General features: G+C 47.3%; 1 pseudogene; it reads right to left on the reverse strand.

The window, feature by feature from the left end:
* Positions 1-20810, reverse strand: part of LOC107115507 — a 259349-nt pseudogene that overhangs the window by 224196 nt on the left and 14343 nt on the right.

Raw genomic sequence — 20810 nt, forward strand, 5'->3', positions numbered from 1 at the left:
CCCCAGGGAGCAAAGAAGAGGCTTGGGGGACCCGGGGTGGGGCTCTCCCGTCCTCCGGGTACCCGGGGACGGGGCTCTCTCGGCCTTCCCCGAGCCACAGCGCTCCTGCGCGGGCTCGGGGGGCGGGGCTCAGGGGTCCCGGGGGCGGGGCTTGCCACCACGTGGGCTGCCGGAGAGGCGCTCCGGAGGGCTCCGGGTCGAAAAGACCCCTGGTAGTAGTAGTAGTAGTATACTTTATTGTCATTGTACATAGTACAACGAAATTAAAGATGCAATCATTTCAGTGATCTACAACAATATTCATATACACTCACACATCATTCTCTACTGTCCCATAACTCCTTTAAGGTTCACATAACAACTTAAAACCACCAATGTCACCCAAATTCCAATTTCATACAGCATTTAAGGCAATAATAGCTCTCGAATAAAAACTATTTTTAATAGCTCTCAAATAAAAACTATTTTTAATCTATTTGTCCTTGCTTTAATTGTCCTATATCTTCTGCCTGAAGGCAGCAGTTCAAACAAGGATGTGACAAGTCCAGTTCAAACAAGGATGTGACAAGTCCTGCAAAATGTTCTTTGTTTTTTTCAAACATTGAGAACTATATTATATTGCTAGGGTTGCCCCTACTTAGCTTCCGAGATCTGACGAGATCGGGCTTGCCTGGGCTATCCAGGTCAGGGCATATTTATGTACTTTACTGAAATAATAGACAAGTTAACAAGATTTCAGCCAACAGATTATCAAAAGTCGCACAGAACACAAAACAATAAAGCTAGTTTGTACCACCTAACACTTTCAGAGGTTGGTCAGGCGGTGCAAAACGTACATCCAAGAGCAGGCCTCAAATTAGCGTAGACTACCATTTCAGCAATTTGCGGAGCATGGATTCAGGCCTTTCACTCAGGAAGTCTCAAAGAGGAACCCCTGCCCTCTGAGGAGTATTGCAATTATAGTATCGTCGAGGCTAGATCAGCTCAGCATTAATACAGAGTGGTTTCTGAAAGGTTTTACTGGTGGCCCATCAGTAGAGATAAAATTGTCACTGTTAGTCTGCAAACCTTTTTGAATGCCCTGGAAGGGCAGTTTTCCTTATTTTATTTTTTTAGAAACGCCAATGTTGGATCAGGCCAAAGGCCCATCCAGTCCAACACTGTATCACACCGTGGCCAGAAATACCAGTGCCTTCTACATTAGTAGTCTGAAGCTATACAGTTTTCTGGAACCTTATGCCTTTGGAATACTTAGAAATTCAATGTTCCCTCTAAGATGTGGAGTCTTGTGAGCAAAAATTCTACTTTGTGAGCTACTAGCATTAAAGTTGTGAGCGAGCAATTTGGCTGCTGCAAAATTAGTTTCCTCTGGAGCCACCCTTTCTGAGCTAAGACAAAAATGTGTGAGCCGGAGGCTAAAAAACTGTGAGCTAGCTCACACTAACTCAGCTTAGAGGGAACACTGCTTAGAATAGTATTTTCTTGATGTAGATTATCAAAACGAAGTCTTCAGTATCCAGATCCTTCATTGAAAAGAACTACTTTGGAAGGAGAATTTTATGGAATATTTCATTGCGTGTCAGAAGATTCATATTTAGTATTATTGTGCTTTATCGTGCAAGGATTATTTTCATGTACTGCACACATTGTATCTGTCCAATATATTAAAATTGTGTCCTGCTTCACAGCTCTTTCCCATTGTTGTTACTACTATACTGCTGTGTGATCTTTTTTGTTCACACGGTGGCCAACCATTTCCTCTGGATGGCCAACAACAGGGCACAGAGGCCAAGCCCTTCGCCTCATGTTACCTCCTGGATGTAGTGATGGCCACAGGAATAAAAAGCTTGAAAAGGGGAATAGATAGATTCCCGGAGGATCACTCTATCAATGGCTATTAGCCATGGTGGCTGAGGGGCACCTCCTCATTCAGAGGCACTGATCCTCTGAATTCCAGAGCCAGGAGGCAACTTCGGGAAGGCCTCAGCCTCTATGCCCTGTTGGTGGCCATCCAGAGCAACTGGTTGGCCGCTATGTGAGACAGGAGACAAAAGGGAATTAGATAAGCATACGGAGCAGAGGTCCGTCAGTGGCTATTAGCCACAAGGTATAGCTAGGGGCTCTGGGGCAAGTGATGCTCTGTCTTCTTGGTGCTTGGGGGGGGGTCAACAGTGGGAGGGCTTCTAATGTCCTGGCCCCACTGGTGGACCTCCTGATGGCACCTGATATTTCTGGCCACTGTGTGACACAGAGTGTTGGGCTGGATGGGCCTTTGGCCTGATCCAACATTGGCGTCTCTTATGTTCTTATGACTAGATGGATTGTTGCTCTGATCCAGCAGGGCTTGTCTTATGTTCTTTGGCTGCTGGTGGAGGAGATGGGGTGCCTGTTTGGGCAGGAAGCTGTGAGAGGTCAGCCACAAAGTGTGGCCTTTGCTCTCCCTGTTGGGTATTGGTGCCAAGTGGTCACCCAGTGATGCTAAGTGCCCTCTCTGTTCTTTCCCCACCACCAAGGTACTTCAGTGCTCACGCTAAGTCCGCATGGCAAGGAACTGTCGGACAGCATCCCATGCTGTGGACCTTACCTCATGAGATGTGTGGCTATCTGCTGAAGGCATTTGTAGGGCTTGGGGTTTGTGATTGTGTTCTGTGGAGGGGGAGAAGTTGCTGCAAAGGAGGGTGGTGATGGAACACTCATTTAGGTTTTGGCCTCCTGAGCAGCTTGGGATTTTGTGGGCATGGGTGCGGCTGTGTGTGTGGGGGGGGGGCAGTTGCATTCCACTGATGTTGACTGTCTATGGCCTACGCTGCCATTTTTGTGGGCGCAACTTGTGCCTGTTCGGGGAGACGTTTCCACACTGGGACTGTCATGCCGGCCACATGACCACGGAAACGTCTTCGGACAGCGCTGGCTCTTCGGCTTTGAAACGGAGATGAGCACCGCAACCCTAGAGTCGGATTCGACGGGCTTTCGAGCAAGGGAACCTTTACCTTTACCTTTAAATGCCCACATGGATGCTGGCGCACAGTCACCCTGGGGCTGCTCCAGCACGAAAGAGTTGTGTAGCAGTGCTGGAGTCCTGTGCCAGTCTAAATTTATATATATATTTTTAATTCGTTTGATTTTTTTTAGTCACCACTCACCCAAAGGGTCTCATTGCAACTTGCAGCCTTAAAACCAATAAGATAAAAACAACATAAAACAAACCACAAATGTAAAAATTGAACATTAAAATATGTGGCTATTACCATACAACTATTAAAACTGCCCAAACATGTGGTTACCCACCAAAGGCCAACTTAAACAATACCTAAACAATTCAACTTTACATGCCCTGCAGAAACTAAACAAGTCCGGCAGGGGACAGATGTCATCCGAGTGTGCATTTCACAGGGTACATAAGAACATAAGAGACGCCAATGTTTGATCAGGCCAAAGGCCCATCCAGTCCAACACTCTGTGTCACACAGTGGCCAGAAATACCAGTGCCATCAGGAGGTCCAGCAGTGGGGCCAGGACATTAGAAGCCCTCCCACTGTTGACTCCCCCCAAGCACCAAGATGACAGAGCATCACTTGCCCCAGAGCCCCTAGCTATACCTTGTGGCTAATATCCACTGATGGACCTCTGCTCCATATGCTTATCTAATTCCCTTTTGAAGCCGTCCATGCTTGTAGCCTCCACCACTTCCTGTGGCAGTGAATTCCATGTGTTAATCACTCTTTGGGTGAAGAAGTACTTCCTTTTATCCGTTCTAACCCGACCGCTCTGCAGTTTCATGGAGTGCCCACGAGTTCTTGTATTGTGAGAAAGGGAGAAAAGTACCTCTTTCTTTACCTGCTCTTTCCCATGCATAATCTTATAAACCTCGATCATGTCACCCCTCAGTCGTCTTTTCTCCAAGCTAAAGAGTCCTAAGCGCTTTAACCTTTCCTCATAGGGTAGGGGCCACAACTGAGAAGGCTCTTCTCCTGAGGCCAGCTAACCAAGCCATCCCGGGGCTAGGCACCTGCAAGAGGCCCCTAGACAGTGACCAAAGGGAGTGTGGGGGTTGTAATGGGGAGGGGCGGTCCCCATAAGGATGAGGGTCCCATACTGTTTAGGACAGAGGTGTCGAACTCATCTGTTATGCCGGATCTGACATAAATGTCACTTTGTCGGGCTGGGCCATGTGTGCCATAAATTGTAATGCCGGGTACCAGAGATATAAAGTGTATAAAGCATAGCAGCTGGTAAGCTCTGAGTTGGTGTGTCCTCATTGCGAGGCTCCATGAACTGGGAGGGGGGTGCAAAGGAAAACCCACATGGGCAGACTGGAGAGCCAGCGGTGCAGCACTGGGCAGATGCTCCCACACTGCTTGACTGCTGCAGATGAGGTTGTAATGCCGTGCTGAAGCCAAAATCACAGTGGCTTTGCTCACTCCCCCACCAGCAGTCTCCTGTTCCCTTCCTTGCACTAGTTGCTCCTGGGCCTCTGGCTCCTGGGCCTTATGTTTGACACCTCTGGTTTAGGGCTTCAAAGGTTAACACCAACACCTTGAATTGGATCTTGAGACTAATTGGTAGCCAGTGCAGCAGTCATAGAATTGAAGTAATATGAGCCGGCCATGATGTCCATGTGTCGGCATATGGGTCGGTCAGCTCCCTGAGACAATTTTTCACACACACCCATTAGGATATTGCAATTAATTAGTTCAGTCCCTGATGTTTGTGCTCCATTTTTCCCACTATGTTTATGCTGGCTTTCTCTTTTCCTCTGCAGGAGGTGTGCAAAAGTTTCATAGAGGGGAACCAAAATATAAATGCCTGGAATGTAGAAAAAGTTTCAGTAGCAATGATCACCTTACCTTCCATCAAAGAAGTCACATGAGAGAGAAGCCTTACAAATGCTTGGAATGTGGAAAAAGCTTCAGTCACAGTTCGTACCTTATTTCCCATCAAAGAATTCACACAGGGGAGAAACCTTACAAATGCCCGGAATGTGGGAAAGGTTTCAATCAGAGTACACATCTTACTACCCATCGAAGAATTCACACAGGGGAGAAACCCTACAAATGCATGGAGTGTGGCCAGAGCTTCCGTCAGAGGTCAAACCTTGATTCCCATCAAACAGTTCACAGAGGGGAGAAACCATATAAATGCTTGGAGTGTGGACAGAGCTTCAGTCGGAGTGACAATCTTATTTCCCATCAAAGAATTCATACAGGGGAGAAAAAATATAAATGCCTGGAATGTGGGAAACGCTTCAATCAGAGTGGAAGCCTTGCTTCCCATCAAAGGATTCACACAGGGGAGAAACCATATAAATGCCTGGTGTGTGGAAAAAACTTCAGTCAGAGTAGAAGCCTTGCTTCCCATCAAAGCATTCACACAGGGGAGAAACCATATAAATGCCCTGAGTGTGGGAAAACCTTCACCGAGAGTGGAAGCCTTACATCTCATCAAAGAATTCACACAGGGGAGAAACCATATAGATGCCTCGAGTGTGGAAAAAGCTTCACTGAGCGTGGAACCCTTACTTCCCATCAAAGGATTCACACAGGGGAGAAACCATATAAATGCTTTGAATGTGGAAAAAGCTTCAGTGAGCGTGGAACCCTTACTTCCCATCAGAGAATTCACACAGGGGAGAAACCATATAAATGCTTGTTGTGTGGACAGAGCTTCAGTCAGAGTTCAAATTTTTCTTCCCATCAAAGAACTCACACAGGAGAGAAAAGGTATAAATGCATGGAATGTGGGAAAAGCTTCAGTCAGAGTGGAAATCTTACTTCACATAAAAAAATTCATACAGGGGAGAAACCATATAAATGCCTGGTGTGTGGGAAGTGCTTTAGAAGGAAGGATCGACTAAGTTCCCATCAAAGAATCCACATATTGAGAACAAATATAGATGACTGGTGTTTGGGGAAAACTTACTTCCCATCAAAGATGTCACAAGGGAGAAAAAATACAAATGCCTTGATGGTGGAGAATGCTTCACCCAAAGTGGAAGCTGTAGTTCCCCTCAAAGAGTTCACATAGGGGGGAAATGCTTGGAGCGTGGAAAGAGATTCAATCATACTGGAAAAATCACTGCCCATTAAAGAACTCATACAAGGGAGAAAACACAGAAATTCTTTGTGTCTGGAAACACATTACATCAAATGAAATTGGATTCAAAAATTAGAAGGCAATGCAATAATGTAGCATCATATGTACAATATATGATGCAGGAAAACTGTAAGAATATTTTGGAGCTTAAGGCTACAACTCTGTTCTCATCAAGAGGGTAGTTTCATTAAGAGATTAGTGTGTCCATTTTACACTTTCCTTTTTACACAGTCTTTGAAAAGATAAAGTTGTGGAAGCCTTCCTAACCTCTGCAGGCAGGCTGTTCCATGAAGTAAGAGGCACAGGAGAGAGCGCTTCTATGCCGGCAGCCGCTGATCTTATCTATTAGCTTTGTCCACATGAGCAACGCTGTTGAGACCAGTGGTCCTGTATTCAAACAGCTGCCCTTCGGATTGCAAATCTCTTCTTTGGCCCCGGTCACACGGGCCGGATATCGCGGGGGGGAGGCGTGGCTAATTGCCCCGGCGCAGTTTGATCTGCAATTACGCGATCAAATGCGCCGGCGGCACACCACCGGTCCTTCCCTTGGTGCCGGCGGGTAAACGAGGGACCGGAGGGGAATGCCGCGCGCCGGGTGCGATCACACCACGGGCATCTGGAGGCAGCCCGTGGCAAACGTTTACTAGTACCTTGGAGGTCCTAGTTTTTTAACTCGCATTGTCGGCGGTAAGCCGTGGGTGCGCTCCACTTCCCAGATGTTGGGGTGTGATCGTGCCCGGATAATCCACCCACCATCTGTGCGTCTCCCGTGGCAACTTTGCCATGTGACCAGGGCCTTTGAAAACCAAACGGATTCCTTTGCAAATGTCAGGATCCACAGCAAAACAACGAAGTACACGCTTCCAGGAAGGTTTTACTTTTATTGATAAGCCATAGATGCAATAACATGAACACTGTTAGGAATGGCGGGTTAGCTATGCGCATAATAGGATATAGGGCATTCGTACGTACCCCCCCCCCCAAGCAATACCCAATTAGATGGGCTCCTGCACGCGGGAAAGTTTCTAACGGTAGCAGAAGCTGGGAACCAGAACTATCCCATGAAAGGTAGACACCGCACTCCTCCAGTACCTCTTTACAGATAAGCGTTGCAGCTGGCAAGCAGTGAAGCGCAGGGGAAGGAATGCATAACAATTAGAACATCTCTCCCTACTCATGGCAGCTTAGCTGACAGCAATGTGGCATTGGAGGAGAGTTTTATGGATACTGTGAACCTCCAAAAAGACAAATAAGTGGTTTCTAGACCATATGAAGCCTGAACTCTCCTTCAAAGCTAAAATGGCCAAACTGAGGCTATCCTACTTTGGCCACATTATGAGAAGACAAAGAGTCCCTGGAAAAGACAGTGATGCCAGGAAGAGTTGAAGGCAGCAAGAAAAGAGGAAGACCCCAACATGAGATGGATTGGCTCAATCAAAGAAGCCACAAAGGCCCTCAGTTTGCAAGACTTGAGAATGGCTGTGGGCAGTAGGATGTTCTGGAGAATGTTAATTCATGGGGTTGCCGTAAGTCTGAAGCACTTAACACACACACACACATGAAAAGCCTTATTGGAGGATTTGAAGAATTAAAAAAAGAGAAAAGAAAGACATGAAAGAAAAAGAAAAAAAAGAAATATGATTACAGACTTCACAATTGTTCTATTGTTATCGGAATAAAACTTCTCATTTTTCTATAATCCTTTCCCCCCCTCTTAGTCCTCAAAACCACGAATCATCAGTTCATTTATTTCAGTTTTATCCAAAGTGTCAATAAAGGCTTTCCAGTTTGCTATAAATGTGGATAATGTCTTCTCTCTAATCAAAGCTGTAACCATCTTGGCTAGCTCCATCACTTTCACAATCCACTCTATTGTAGGCAATATCGGACTCTTCCATTTTTGAGCATATAAAAGTCTCACCGCCGTTGTTATATATAAAACCAAAGTACAATGACTTTTTTCTAGCTGTCTGTCCATTATTCGCAACAAAAAGGCCTCTGGTTTAGATTGTACATTAATCTTCAAGATTTTCTGTATTAGCAAATGAATTTGTATCCAATTTATTTTGGCTTTATTACAACATAAGAACATATGAGAAGCCAATGTTGGACATTGGGGCCACCAAAGATGATAAAATGTCCCTTCATGCTGTTCGCATTTCCAACATTTGTTCAAAATATTTTTATACATTCTAGAGTAGTCTAGTCACCAGGTCAGAGGGAAAAAAGGGGAAACGGTGTAGGGGAGAGTGGTTTATTTGACCTTTTAGATCTCAGCACATTGAACTGACACTTTGTGATATGTGAATACCTCTAACGGACGTCTCACTTAGTATATCATGTTTGTTGTCAGCGATGTGAAATAAATATAATTATGTAAATAGTTTTTTACGTGCTACGCTGGAGCTACATACCTAGTAATGTTTCTCAATTAATTACTGCCGAGTTGGATTTTTAAGGTGCTGATTTATTGTGTAATTATTTGAACTGACCCTGCTTCAGATCAACACATCTGCCCATTTGAATCTAACTTTGTGATATGTGAATACCTCTAACTGATTTCTCACTTAGTATGTAATGTTTGGTGTCAGCACAGTGAAATAAAATCTTGTTAATGATGTAAATAGTTTTTTACATGCTACTCTGAAGCCACATATCTTGTATTTATTGCTGAGTACGAATATTATGATCATGTCAAGAATTATTTAAAATAAATTTACAAGCAGTTAATTCTTTAAAAAAATATTTCAAATTACATTCTGAGCATGGTGTAAGGGACATAACATACTCTCTCCGGTTAATAGTGCTGGATCCAGTATCATCCGTCACTGCAGTTGTGAGCAGTGATTTACAAAGGCTCATACCCGGCCACAAATTTTGTTACTCTTTAAGGCACTCCTGGACTCTTGTTCTTTTCTGTGAATTAATGTCCTCCAAAACATCCTCTTGTTAATAATGCACTTCCAATTCACTTTCAGTGCCCTTTGGGACTTCAATTGTGTGAAATGGAAACATTCACTTGGCAAAAGATGACTAAAGTGCATTGAAAGTGGATTATTCAGCGTGTGTGAAAAGCACTTGCAACCTGAAGGCCATGAGAGCCAGTTTGGTGTAGTGGTTAAGTGTGGGGACTCTAATCTGGGAGAACCGGGTTTGATTCCCCACTCCTCCACTTGCACCTGCTGATGTGACCTTGGGTCAGTCACAAGCTCTGGCACAGCTGTCCTTGGAAAAGAGCAGTTTGTGTCAGAGTTCTCTCAGCCCCAACCACCTCACAGGGTGTCTGTTGTGGGGAGGGGAAGGGAAAGGAGTTTGCAAGCCGCTCTGAGACTCCAAGTGAAGGGCGGGGTATAAATCCAACCTCCTCCTCTTCTTCTTCTTGATGGTGTGTATCTATCTCATGCTGGGTCTTCCTCGTTTTCTGCAGCCTAGAGTAGCCACCGGGAAAGGGGGTGGAGAGGCCACTTCCTTCCTGCCTTGAGTTCGCAGGTGGGAATGCAGCCTTTGTTTTTTCCTGTGCCTGCAGCAGCTCCTTCCTCCCAAGTAAGTCGAGAGGGATCCTTGGGCTGGTTGTGGGGGAGGCAAGGCTGGGAAAATGTGTGGTGGGTGGAAGGGAAATGGAAAGGAAGTCAGAGGCAGACCCCAATCCAGGAAAGAGGATGGGAGCCACCCTAATGCAAAGCCTAGGGGGGCTGCTCCTTCTGGCGCCCCCTTCTTTCCCTCTCTTGTTTGCACATGGCTGGAGATGGGGGGGGGAGATCCAAGTGATGCAGATGTGCAGGGTGGGTGGGAGGAAGGGGTGGAGAGTCTGGATGGGCCCTATATAATATTCCACTCGACTCATTCATCACCCCTCCAACCCATCTAATTACAAACTAGGCCTTCTATGGTGGGGTGTCAAGCATAAGCCCCGGGGGCTGGAACCAGCCCATCCAGGGCTCTTATGCGGCCCGCAACTACTACAAGGGAGGGAACAGGAGACTGTTTGGGGGGCAGGGCCGGCTCACTCACTAGGCAAACTAGGCGGTTGCCTAGAGCAGGACGGCCCTTAGGGGCGCCAAACTGAACCCGGCCCCATACTCTGGGAGTTTCTTGATTATTTGTGTTTTTCATTCTTCCTAAAATGCATTTATTTTTAAAAATTGGTGGGCGCACCGGGGGGGGGGCGCCAGAAGGGATCCTCGCCTAGGGTGCAAAATAAGCTGGGGCCAGCCCTGTTGGGGGGAGTGGGCGGAGCCACTCCGATTGTGTCTTCAGGAAGGCAGAACCTCATCTGCAGGAGTCATCTGCCCAGTGCTGTGCCGCTGGCTCTCCAGTCCACCCGCATGGGTTTTCCTTTACAACCCCCTCCCAGCCCATGGGGCCTTGCAGTGAGGATACACTAACTCAGAGCTTACCAGCTGCTGTCATTTATGCAGTTTATATCTTCAGTACCTAGCATTATACTGTACTAGGAAAAAGGCCCGTTGTGGAAATAAATAACGATCTCTAGAAAGAGGCTCTGGGCGGGTGCCCCGGCCTTGGACACTCAGTGTCAATTTGCTGTGGCAACCTCAGCAGGGTATAATGACACTGAGTCCACCATTTTCTCCAGAGGAACTGATCTCTGCTACCTAAAGAACAGTTGTAATTTTGAGTGATCTCCAGCCCTCACCTGGAGATTGGCAACGATGGTCCCCCAGAAGGGAATGGTTGGTTTGGAGGGTGGAGTCTATGGCTTTGTACCTGTCCAAGGTCCCACGCCTCCTGAAACCTCACCCTCTCCAGGCTCCATCCCTCACATCTCCAGGAATTTCCCACCTGGAGTTGGCAACCCTATCTCCTTCCCAGCCAATCATCAACCTACCATTATTTCCCCCTCCCTCTTCAGCTTTCTACCCCCCACACACCTGCAGCCTCTCCCACGCTCTGAAGCCCTGACTGCTACGTCACATTGGCTGTCATATGGGGGACACCTCAGCAGCATATAAGGACACAGAGCCCACCATTTTCTCCAGGGGAACTGATCTCTGCCATCTGGAAAGCAGTTGTAATTCTGAGTGATCTCCAGCCCTCACCTGGAGATTGGACACATTTTACCTCAGAACAGCAAACTGTTCATCATGTTAGAGGCAAAAGCCAATCAAGTCGCATATGCAAACGACCTCTGTGTTCCGAGGCAAAGGCCAGTGAGGCTGCATATGCAAATAACCTCCATGTTCTGACTGGCTATGGGGGGGAGAGAAACAGCAAACTGTATAGAATGTTGGAGGCGAGACTCAAGCAATGCAGCCAGTGGATAGAAGCAGATTCTGAGTGACACACCAGGGCGCCAACTAATTCCGGAGCGTGTGGAATGTTCTAGAGAAGTGCCACCACCATTCGGCTTTTATATATAACGGAGATGGCACACATGGCCTGGCCCGATAAAGTGACATTTATGTCAGATCCAGCCCTTGTAACAAATGAGTTCGACATTTCTGCTCTATGGTATACGCAGCCTGAATAGACCAGCTTAGCCTAGCCCTGTCAGAGCTAGGGAGCTAAGCAAGATTGGCCATGGTTGGTACTTGGAGGAAGTTCACCAAAGAAGACAGGTTCCTGGGCAGCGGAAGATAATGGCAAACCACTTTTGTTCATCTCTTGCCTGGAATGCCCCCTGGATGGGGTTGCCATGAGTAAATTCCCACTCAATAGCATTTTCTTCTTCAAGTCTAGGAGAAATGGGAGTCCTAGAGTGGCACAAGCGGGTGAACATGGGAGGCATTCAGTTTCTCGTATTGCAATAACATCCCTGCTGACCTCCCTCTGTTCTCCAGACTCTGCCCTTGTGGTCCAATGGGCAATCCTGTCCTTCCTTTTAGTACATCCCCGTTTTTGCTCCCAGCCAGAGAAGTGAAAAACAGGATGCGGTGGGTGCAAACAGGAACCGAAAGACCACATCATGCTTAGCCACGTGGTAGGAGGAGAGGAAGGGAGCTTGCGGCTGTGGCAGTGTGGGAAAGCACGTGAGACTCTGGGGCTGTGCTAATCCGAGAACTGGCCATGTGGTCAGACTCTTGCAGCAATCTGGCGGACCTCCTTGTTGAACTGTTAATATACACTGTCAGATGAACTGTCAGATCTGCATGATCTAAGTGACAGCAGTGAGACTGCTGGAAGCCTGTCCTGGCCGGTTTAGACCAGTCTATGGTGTGAGGCCACAGGCATGACTCAGCTCAATGCTGATTGGTTGTAAATATGTATAATAGTAGACAAGTGCAGTCCAAAGTATTCCTTTTGTGAATCACGGCGTTTGGCGAAACACTTTGACAGAGGATTGTAAATTCTGTGAATAAGCTGTATATAGTTCACCACAAAGAACTGTGTTGCGTGGTACTATATATGCTGGATGTGCTGCTGACTGCTGGAGTGTGGCTGGAAAGGTTGGTGTGGCTGAAATAGTTCTGGAGGCTGGCAAACAACTTCTACTGGCATCAGGCCGTCGTGTGCGCACCGCGCAACACTCCTGAGGGCCCCTGGTGTTTTTGGCCACTGTCTGACAGAGTGTTGGACTGGATGGGCCACTGGCCTGATCCAGCATTGGCTTCTTTTAGGTTCTTGGCGCTTGGGGGGGGGGCAACAGTGGGAGGGCTTCTAGTGTCCTGGCCCCACTGCTGGACCTCCTGATGGCACCTGGTGTTTTTGGCCACTGTGTGACACAGTGTTGGACTGGATGGACCACTGGCCTGATCCAGCATTGGCTTCTCTTAGGTTCTTATGTGTGGGGACAAGGGATGCTCTGTATTCTTGGTGCTTGGTGGGGGGTGACAGTGGGAGGGCTCCTAGTGTCCTGGCCCCACTGCTGGACCTCCTCATGGCACCTGGTATTCTTGGCCACTGTGTGACAGAGTGGTGGACTGGATGGGCCATTGGCCTGATCCAACATTGGCCTCTCTTAGGTTCTTATAATCAGTTCCCAATAGCTTTCCTTCAGAGAAGTAAAGTTCATTGAGACATTGAAAGTATACAGCTTGTCTTAACCATTTTGTGTTAGAACTGGGAAAACGCCCGTGAAGCAAATTGGTATACAGAGTTCATGCAGACCCCCTGATGGGTCAGGTCCAAACAGGGCCCAAGTAGAAGCCTGCCAAAGAAACGGACCTGACTTCCCAGGAGAAATACTGTACTAGGCACCAAAGTTCCCTCTAAGCTGCGGAGTCTCGTGAGTAAATTCTACTTTGTGAGCCACTGGCATTAAAGTTGTGAGCCGAGCAATTTGGCTGCTGCATAAATTAGTTTGTTCCAGAGTCATCCTTCCTGAGCTGAGACAAAAAATGTGTGAGCCGGAGGCTAAGAAACTGTGAGCTGGCTCACACTAACTCAGCTTAGAGGGAACACTGCTAGGCACCAAGGTCAAATGCTTAGGACAAAGAGGTAACAGAAACTCAGAAGACACAGCAGAATAGAAACATCCCTGAGCACCCCCTCATCGCTCCCATTCCCCCCCCCCCGGAGATCTCACCCACCAGGTTTGTTTGGATATAATGTGCGAAAAACAGGGGTCATGTCAAGGGGGAACAGCGTTCCGGGAGGAGTGGGCTGTGGGCACCTTTGGTGGCGGCGGGGCTGCCGGTGTGTGACAATCCGCTGGCGCTGCCACTGTCCTGCTTGTGGGGCTCTCCTGCTCCAGGAACTCGTCCAGGTCCTGCAGGGTGAGCTAGCATCGGATGCTGCGGAAGACGGGCAAGCGCTCCCACCACTCGTCCAGCTCAGGAGGCGGCGGGCTGAGCTGGGAGTCGAGGAGTGACGGCGAAGGGCCAGGGGGGCTAGGGCTCTTCTTCCTCGAAGGCGTTGTCGAGCGGCTGGAGAGCAACCTCGTGTGCCTTGGCCACCCACTCGCTGATCCTCTGCTGAAGGCCGTCGCTTGAAGGCGGCGCACCCAGGGCTCCAACAGGCAAAGGCGGCACTACACACCTTTGACCAGAAACAGCAGTCATGTTACCACATCCCCACAGACACGTGAGCATACATTCAGATTAATAAAGGGGATTAGCTTGCGTCAGGGGTCATTTCCTACAGGAGCGCACAGGAGCGGAGCTCCGGCAGTAAAGAGCCCAGGGGGCGGTCACATGCAACAAGCCCCACCCCCTGCTCCCAGCAGCCCTCAGTCAGAGCAAGAAGCGGCCAGGTAAGTTGCAGAGCCCCACCCCTGGCCCCCCAGTCCAAAACAGTCCAGTGGCACCTTTAAGACCAAGTTTTATTCAGGTACAAGCTCTCCCTCCTCCGCGAGGACAGATCTGCACGTCCCCCCCCCCAATAGCTAGCAATCCAAAACAGTCCAGTGGAGCCTGAGCGGTGGGTGTTGCCTTCTGACACACTTCTGGTGATGTCAGGGGTGTGTGGCCTATGCAAATAAGTTATGCTAATGAGTTATGCTAATGAGCTCCTGCACCTCTTTTTCTACGAAATGACCCCTGGCTTGCATGTTTGTGTAGGGTGTGGAAGACAAGGATCTGTTACCTAAAGAGGTGACAGTGAGTAGCAAGTTTAAGCAGGAAAAGAATGACAGAGACCTATTTAAAAGGAATACAGAGTTTATTGAGGGATTTGGCACAATAGTTGGGGAGGGACTTATCTTAAGCAAATACTGTCAGTACTAAATCAAAGAACACACACATTCTTTATCCGAACTAATAGAGCAGCAGCAACCAAACATTCACCAGAGCTACTCCAAATTGGAGCAAGAGTTACTCTTTGAGCTAAATATGTCATTCTGTCATTCCACCCACAGAACACATCTGCTACCACCAGAGGCTGTCATTCCACAATGGGGCCTGTCATTCCACCCTCAGAACACATCTGCTACCCCCAGGGGCTGTCATTCCACTCTGGGGCTGTCATTCCAGTCCCAGAGCTGTGTATTTGTGACCAGAGACCTTAATAGAAACTCCATTCTACATTTTCTTTGCCGTTCTTCTCAAGCTGTAATGTATTTCAATGGAGCCCATCAAAGTCAATTGGAATTCCTGGCTCCCATTACTTCCAATGGGCCTTCAAGTCTCTCCCATTGTTTCCAATGAGCAATCCTGTCCTTCCTTTTAGTACATCCCCACGCGTGTCTTTGTGACTTCTCGTGGCCCCACCTGGAGAGAGAACTTCTGCAAGACCTCTTCAGATGCAGCCAGAAAGTGCCCTAACTGGGGTTGCCAGCTCCAGACTGGGAAATACCTGGAGATTTGGGGGTGGAGCCTGCCTGGAGAGGGCGGGGTCTCTGGAGAGGCAAGGGACTTGGGCAGGGTATATTGACAAAGAAGTCTCCACCCTCCAAAGCAGCCATTTTCTCCGGGGGGACTGATGATGATCTCTGTTGCCTGGAGATCAGTGGTAATTCCGGGAGATCTTCGGGTACCCCCGGCAGGGCCACAAAGCACTCGACATTCAATACAGACAATAACTGTGGATCGATAATGGATATGGGGTGACCCAGAAAACCGCAAATGGGTGCTTTTTGTGATGCAAGCTGAGGCCATGGGCTTGATATGTGATTTGATGGTGGGATGACCCAATGCAAAAACCCTGATGATTCATGAGGATCAGCGCTTCGGAATCATGGTTGTGCGCCAAGGTGTCGCCATGGATCCATGATGGGGAAGGGGTATTTTTGCATCTGAGTGTGTGCCCCTGCCTGGAAGTCACGGCGACCTCTGTCAACGTCTACTGGAGCATGGAGGATGTTCAGAGATGTGGCTTGATACCCTGCCTCTGCTTCCCGACCCTAGAACTCTTGCAATTTTTTTTGCAATGCAATTTTTAAAATAAAACATCAAGAAAAAGTACAAGGACCACAGCAGAAACTAAAAATATAAAATTCTCGGAGCCTAGGAAAACATGAAATGGCTGGGCATTGCAAGCTTTCCCCCACCCCACCCCCAGATTACTCAAAGTGGCAGTGGCTCTTTAGTCTAATGCCCCCCTTTGGCTGTGGGTTCCCAGGTCAAAGCCATCCCTTCTCAGGTCCATTCAGAAGAGACAAGCTGGCTCAAAACATCACCTGTTTATTCTCAAGGAGACAACCTCAGCAAGCAACAGCTTCATCTAGCATACAAGCACTGGAAAGTGAAACTACTTGAGTTCCGCTCCATTGAAACACATTGCAGCACTTGAAAAATTTAATGAGATTGAGAAGGTGTGGTTTGAGGGGGAGAAAAAAATGATTTCTAAACTTTATAAAGTATTGTTACAACGGTACACAGAAGACGAGGTAGTTAAAGAACAAATGATAAAATGGGCAATAAATATGAATAAAGAAATAATGATGTCATCATGGGAATTTCTATGGAAAAAGGCATTAAAAATCTCAACATGTAATAATTTAAAAGAAAATTGTTATAAGATGATGTATAGATGGTATATGATGCCTAAAAAGATTGCTAATATGAATAACAATATGTCTAGTAAATGGTGGAAATGTAAAAAAGTAGAGGGCTCATTTTATCACATGTGGTGGACTTGTGAAAAGCAAAAAAACTTTGGGTTGAGATTCATGCAGAAATGGAAAAAATTACGAAATGTAAATTTTAAAAAGAACCAGAAATTCTGCTTTTGGGACTAAAAATGCAAGAGGTCAATGTGGCAAAAAGAACTTTGATGTGGTATATGATTACTGCTGCCAGAATGACATACACTCAATGTTGGAAGCAGGAGGAAGTCCCAGAAGTGGGAGATTGGATTAGAAAACTACTTTTTATGGTAGAAATGGATAAGATGACCAGAAAATTGAATGATATGGAAGCAGAAGACTTCTACGAAGACTGGAAAGACTTAAAAGAATACTTGGAAAAAAACTGGGATGTAAAAGATACTTTGTTTTGCTTTAATAACTATTGACTTTAAGAAGTGAAGATTAGTTAATGTTTAAGTACATATATGAAAAAAGTTGTTACCTGTTAAATTTGTATTGAACCTAGTGAAGTAAATAGTAAGCAAGGGGCAGGAGGTCAGAGCACTGTGGGAGGCCATGCGAGGGGGAAAGGGAGGGGGTAGGATATGGGAAAGATGTAATTGTGATTTTAAAGATGTTGTGATTGAATATATCCTAATAAAAATTGTTTTACAAAAAAAAGAAATACATTGCAGCACAGACAAAGTTGCAAAGAAAATGCAGAATGTATTTTCCATTAAGGTCTCTGGGCCCAGGTAGACTACCCTGGGACTTGAATGACAGCCACCAGAGGGAAACGACAGTCCCAGAAAGCTGCTGCTGCTACTCCCAGGGGCTGTCATTCCACACTGAGCCCTGTCACTCCAGTCCCGGAAACAGTCCCAGAGTAGCTTATCTGGACGTAGAGACCTTAATAGAAAACCCATTCCACATTTTCTTTGAAACTTTGCAAGCCCAGAAGAGCTTCCTACCGAAGCGAGAGAGCTGGGAACTTCCGCAGCCTCCAACTTCAAAGGGTGAGGACAGGCAGGGGAGAGAGAGGCGGGGGAAGAAGAGACCCGCAGGCCAGATTAAAGCCATAGGTGGGCCAGTTCCGACACGCGGGCTGTAAGTTTTACACCCCTGTATAACCCTTCCTTGGCTGAGTTCTCTTTTCTCTGGTTCATAAAGAAATACTTAATCTACTGCTGCCAGCTGCCTGAAGGGAAAAAGTCTTAGCTCCCTTTACCAGAGGATTTATGGGATGTCATTTATCCCTTCAGCTGCCCATTTCCACACACTAAGTCTCCGGGAAAGAGGAAGGGTTCTCCCGCCCCCCCTTTCAGGCCTGTTAGCCACCTTAATGCAGATACTTTTCCAAATGAAAGTAATGAAATGAAATTTCTCAGCCTGCTGCAAAAATCCAGTCTCCAAGGAGCAATTCAAAGGGACCTCTGAGGAGTCAGAGGTGGGGAGTAAGCCTTGGACCAGGTAATTTCTGGGGGGGGGGGGGTTTGTCAGAGAAGGAGGAGGGAATCTTACTTCTCCTTCCTGACTCTCTCTGGGAGAACCCAGGAGTGGGTGGGGAAGACAACTGGGAAATCTACGTCTTACAAGGTTCACTTCCCAACTCCATGGATACCAGTCCATTTCCACAATACTGGACAATATTGGGGGGGGGGGGTTCTGACCCCCGAGAACATACTGAAATGTTGGGTTGGGGGGCACGAGTTTTTCCTTTCAGCCCAAATAAATCCCATTGCCAAAACTCTTTGGGCTCCAAGGTGGTGTCACCCCCAAAAAGCTCACAACAGGCTGGACTGGGGAGGGAATAGGGTTGGGTTATGCCTCTATAGGACTGGTTGTCAGGTAAAAACGTTAGTGAATGAAGGATGCTGGATGGCCACACTATGTTGATGCCGGTAGCAGAGAGGCTGTAGATATCTATTAGCCTCAACTTGTCGATGTCCTCACAGGATTTGGGAAAGGAAACATTTTTGATGGTTATGTGGAGGCCAGAAAGAGTTAGTTTGGCAGATAGTCTGAAGAGGCAAGTTTCACAGGGGAGAGCAAACACTAAAAAGGCCCTCCTTTCCACACTCTGAGCATTCAAAATGTCTCTTCCATGTGGGTTCTTAGGGTCCTGTTGAAGATGACAACTCAAACTGAATCTCTTTTCGCACTCGTAGGATCCAAAATCTTTTTCCCTCTGTGGGTTTTCTGATGCCGTTGAAGATGGCCACTATGACTGAATCTCTTTCCACACTCTGAGCATTCAAAAGGTTTCTCCCCTGTGTGGGTTCTCTGGTGCTCCTGAAGAGTGTCACCCCGACCGAATCTCTTTCCACACTCTGAGCATTCAAAGGATTTCTCCCCTGTGTTGGTTCTTTGGTGCAGTTGAAGACTGCCACTGTGACTGAATTTCTTCCCACAGTCTGAGCATTCAAAAGGTTTCTCCCCTGTGTGGGTTCTCTGGTGCTCCTGAAGAGTGTCACCCCGACCGAATCTCTTTCCACACTCTGAGCATTCAAAGGATTTCTCCCCTGTGTTGGTTCTTTGGTGCAGTTGAAGACTGCCACTGTGACTGAATTTCTTCCCACAGTCTGAGCATTCAAAAGGTTTCTCCCCTGTGTGGGTTCTCTGGTGCTCCTGAAGAGTGTCACCCCGACCGAATCTCTTTCCACACTCTGAGCATTCAAAGGATTTCTCCCCTGTGTTGGTTCTTTGGTGCAGTTGAAGACTGCCACTGTGACTGAATTTCTTCCCACAGTCTGAGCATTCAAAAGGTTTCTCCCCTGTGTGGGTTGTCTGATGCTCCTGATGAGTGCCACTCCTACTGAATCTCTTTCCACACTCTGAGCATTCAAAGGATTTCTCCCCTGTGTTGGTTCTTTGGTGCAGTTGAAGACTGCCACTGTGACTGAATTTCTTCCCACAGTCTGAGCATTCAAAAGGCTTCTCCCCTGTTCTTCGGTGCTGTTGAAGATGTCCACTCTGAATGAACTTCTTTCCACATTCTGAGCATTCCAAAGGTATCTCCCCTGTGTGGGTTCTCTGATCTAGACTGCCACTCCTACTGAATTTCTTTCCACACTCTAAGCATCCAAAATTTTTATCCCCTCTGTGTATTCTTTGGTGCACAAGGAACTGTGATCTGTTTCTGAAGTCCTTTCCACAATGAATGGATTTACTTGCCTTAATTATCCTGTGCTTTGGAAAATATACATGACCCTTTCTTCCATCTCGCTTCTCAACCATACGGCCGCCTTTCTTTCCCTTTGTTCTGCCTTGATTCCTGATGTTTTCTTTCAGGTCTTCATTTTTATCTCTATCTGTCCTTTGCTGATGAAGTTCTTCACTCTCCTCATTCTTTTGATCATCCTCTGCTAGAACACATAGAGAGATCCTGTTAGCACCTGGGATGGCTGGTAAGGTCCCAAGGCAATAGGAAAGGACTGACGGTCCTTTGGCTTGGGAGATCTTAACCATCACCACCCTCCACCTTTCCCCACAATATCTAGTATTTAAGGATACCTCACCCCCTCAAGAGCCACAGCGGAGCTGTAGAGTAGAAGGCGTTTCCGAGCCTCCAGATTTCAGGGCGCTAGAAGGCCTCCCTCCCTCCTTACCCAGCAGGCTGTGTGACCGTACTAAACCAAATGCTGATCAGAACCAGGGGTTGTTTCCTGCCGGAGCGCCCCGGAGCAATGCTCCGGCAGTAACGAGCCCAGGCCCCAGCCCTCCAGGCTGGCTGGAGACAGGAAGGGAAGCCGGGCAGATATGCCCTCCGTTGAGCTGCTCCACTTTTGCGGAGAGACGGGGAGCGGGGGATTTAAAAGCCTGGCTTCCCTGCGTGACCTTTTTGCCGTGGGGCACTCAGAGATCGCACAGGGAAGCCATGTCTGCTGGGCTCCCCTTCCTGTCTCCCCACCTCCTCTTCCTTCTCCAGCCAGCCGGCCGCAGCTCACTGGAGGAAGTCCATCTTTCCTCCCCCCCACCCCTTCAGTTGGTTTTATTATAAATAAATTATAGATAAATAAAAATATAAAATAAAATATTTATTTATTTATTTTATTAGATTTCTTGGTCTCTCACTCCTCCCGAGGGGCCTTGCTCACTCCTCCCGAGGCGCCTTGCTCTTGTATACATGTCTATGTGTAATGGAACAGTCTGCTCTTCCCTTAATATCTGTATGATTCAGTTTGGTCCTGTAGGGTGGAGCTCTTGTTTCACTTTTGTTTTTATATGTTGAATGGACCAGAGAACGGGTGGCTGAGTGAGTAGCCTGGGAACTCACAGCCGAAGGAGGATGTTTCAAATGTAAGCCTTCAAGCTC

Source organism: Gekko japonicus, unplaced genomic scaffold (genome assembly GCF_001447785.1).
Source record: "Gekko japonicus isolate JY-2015 unplaced genomic scaffold, Gekko_japonicus_V1.1 scaffold1562, whole genome shotgun sequence".
Lineage (NCBI taxonomy): Eukaryota > Metazoa > Chordata > Lepidosauria > Squamata > Gekkonidae > Gekko > Gekko japonicus.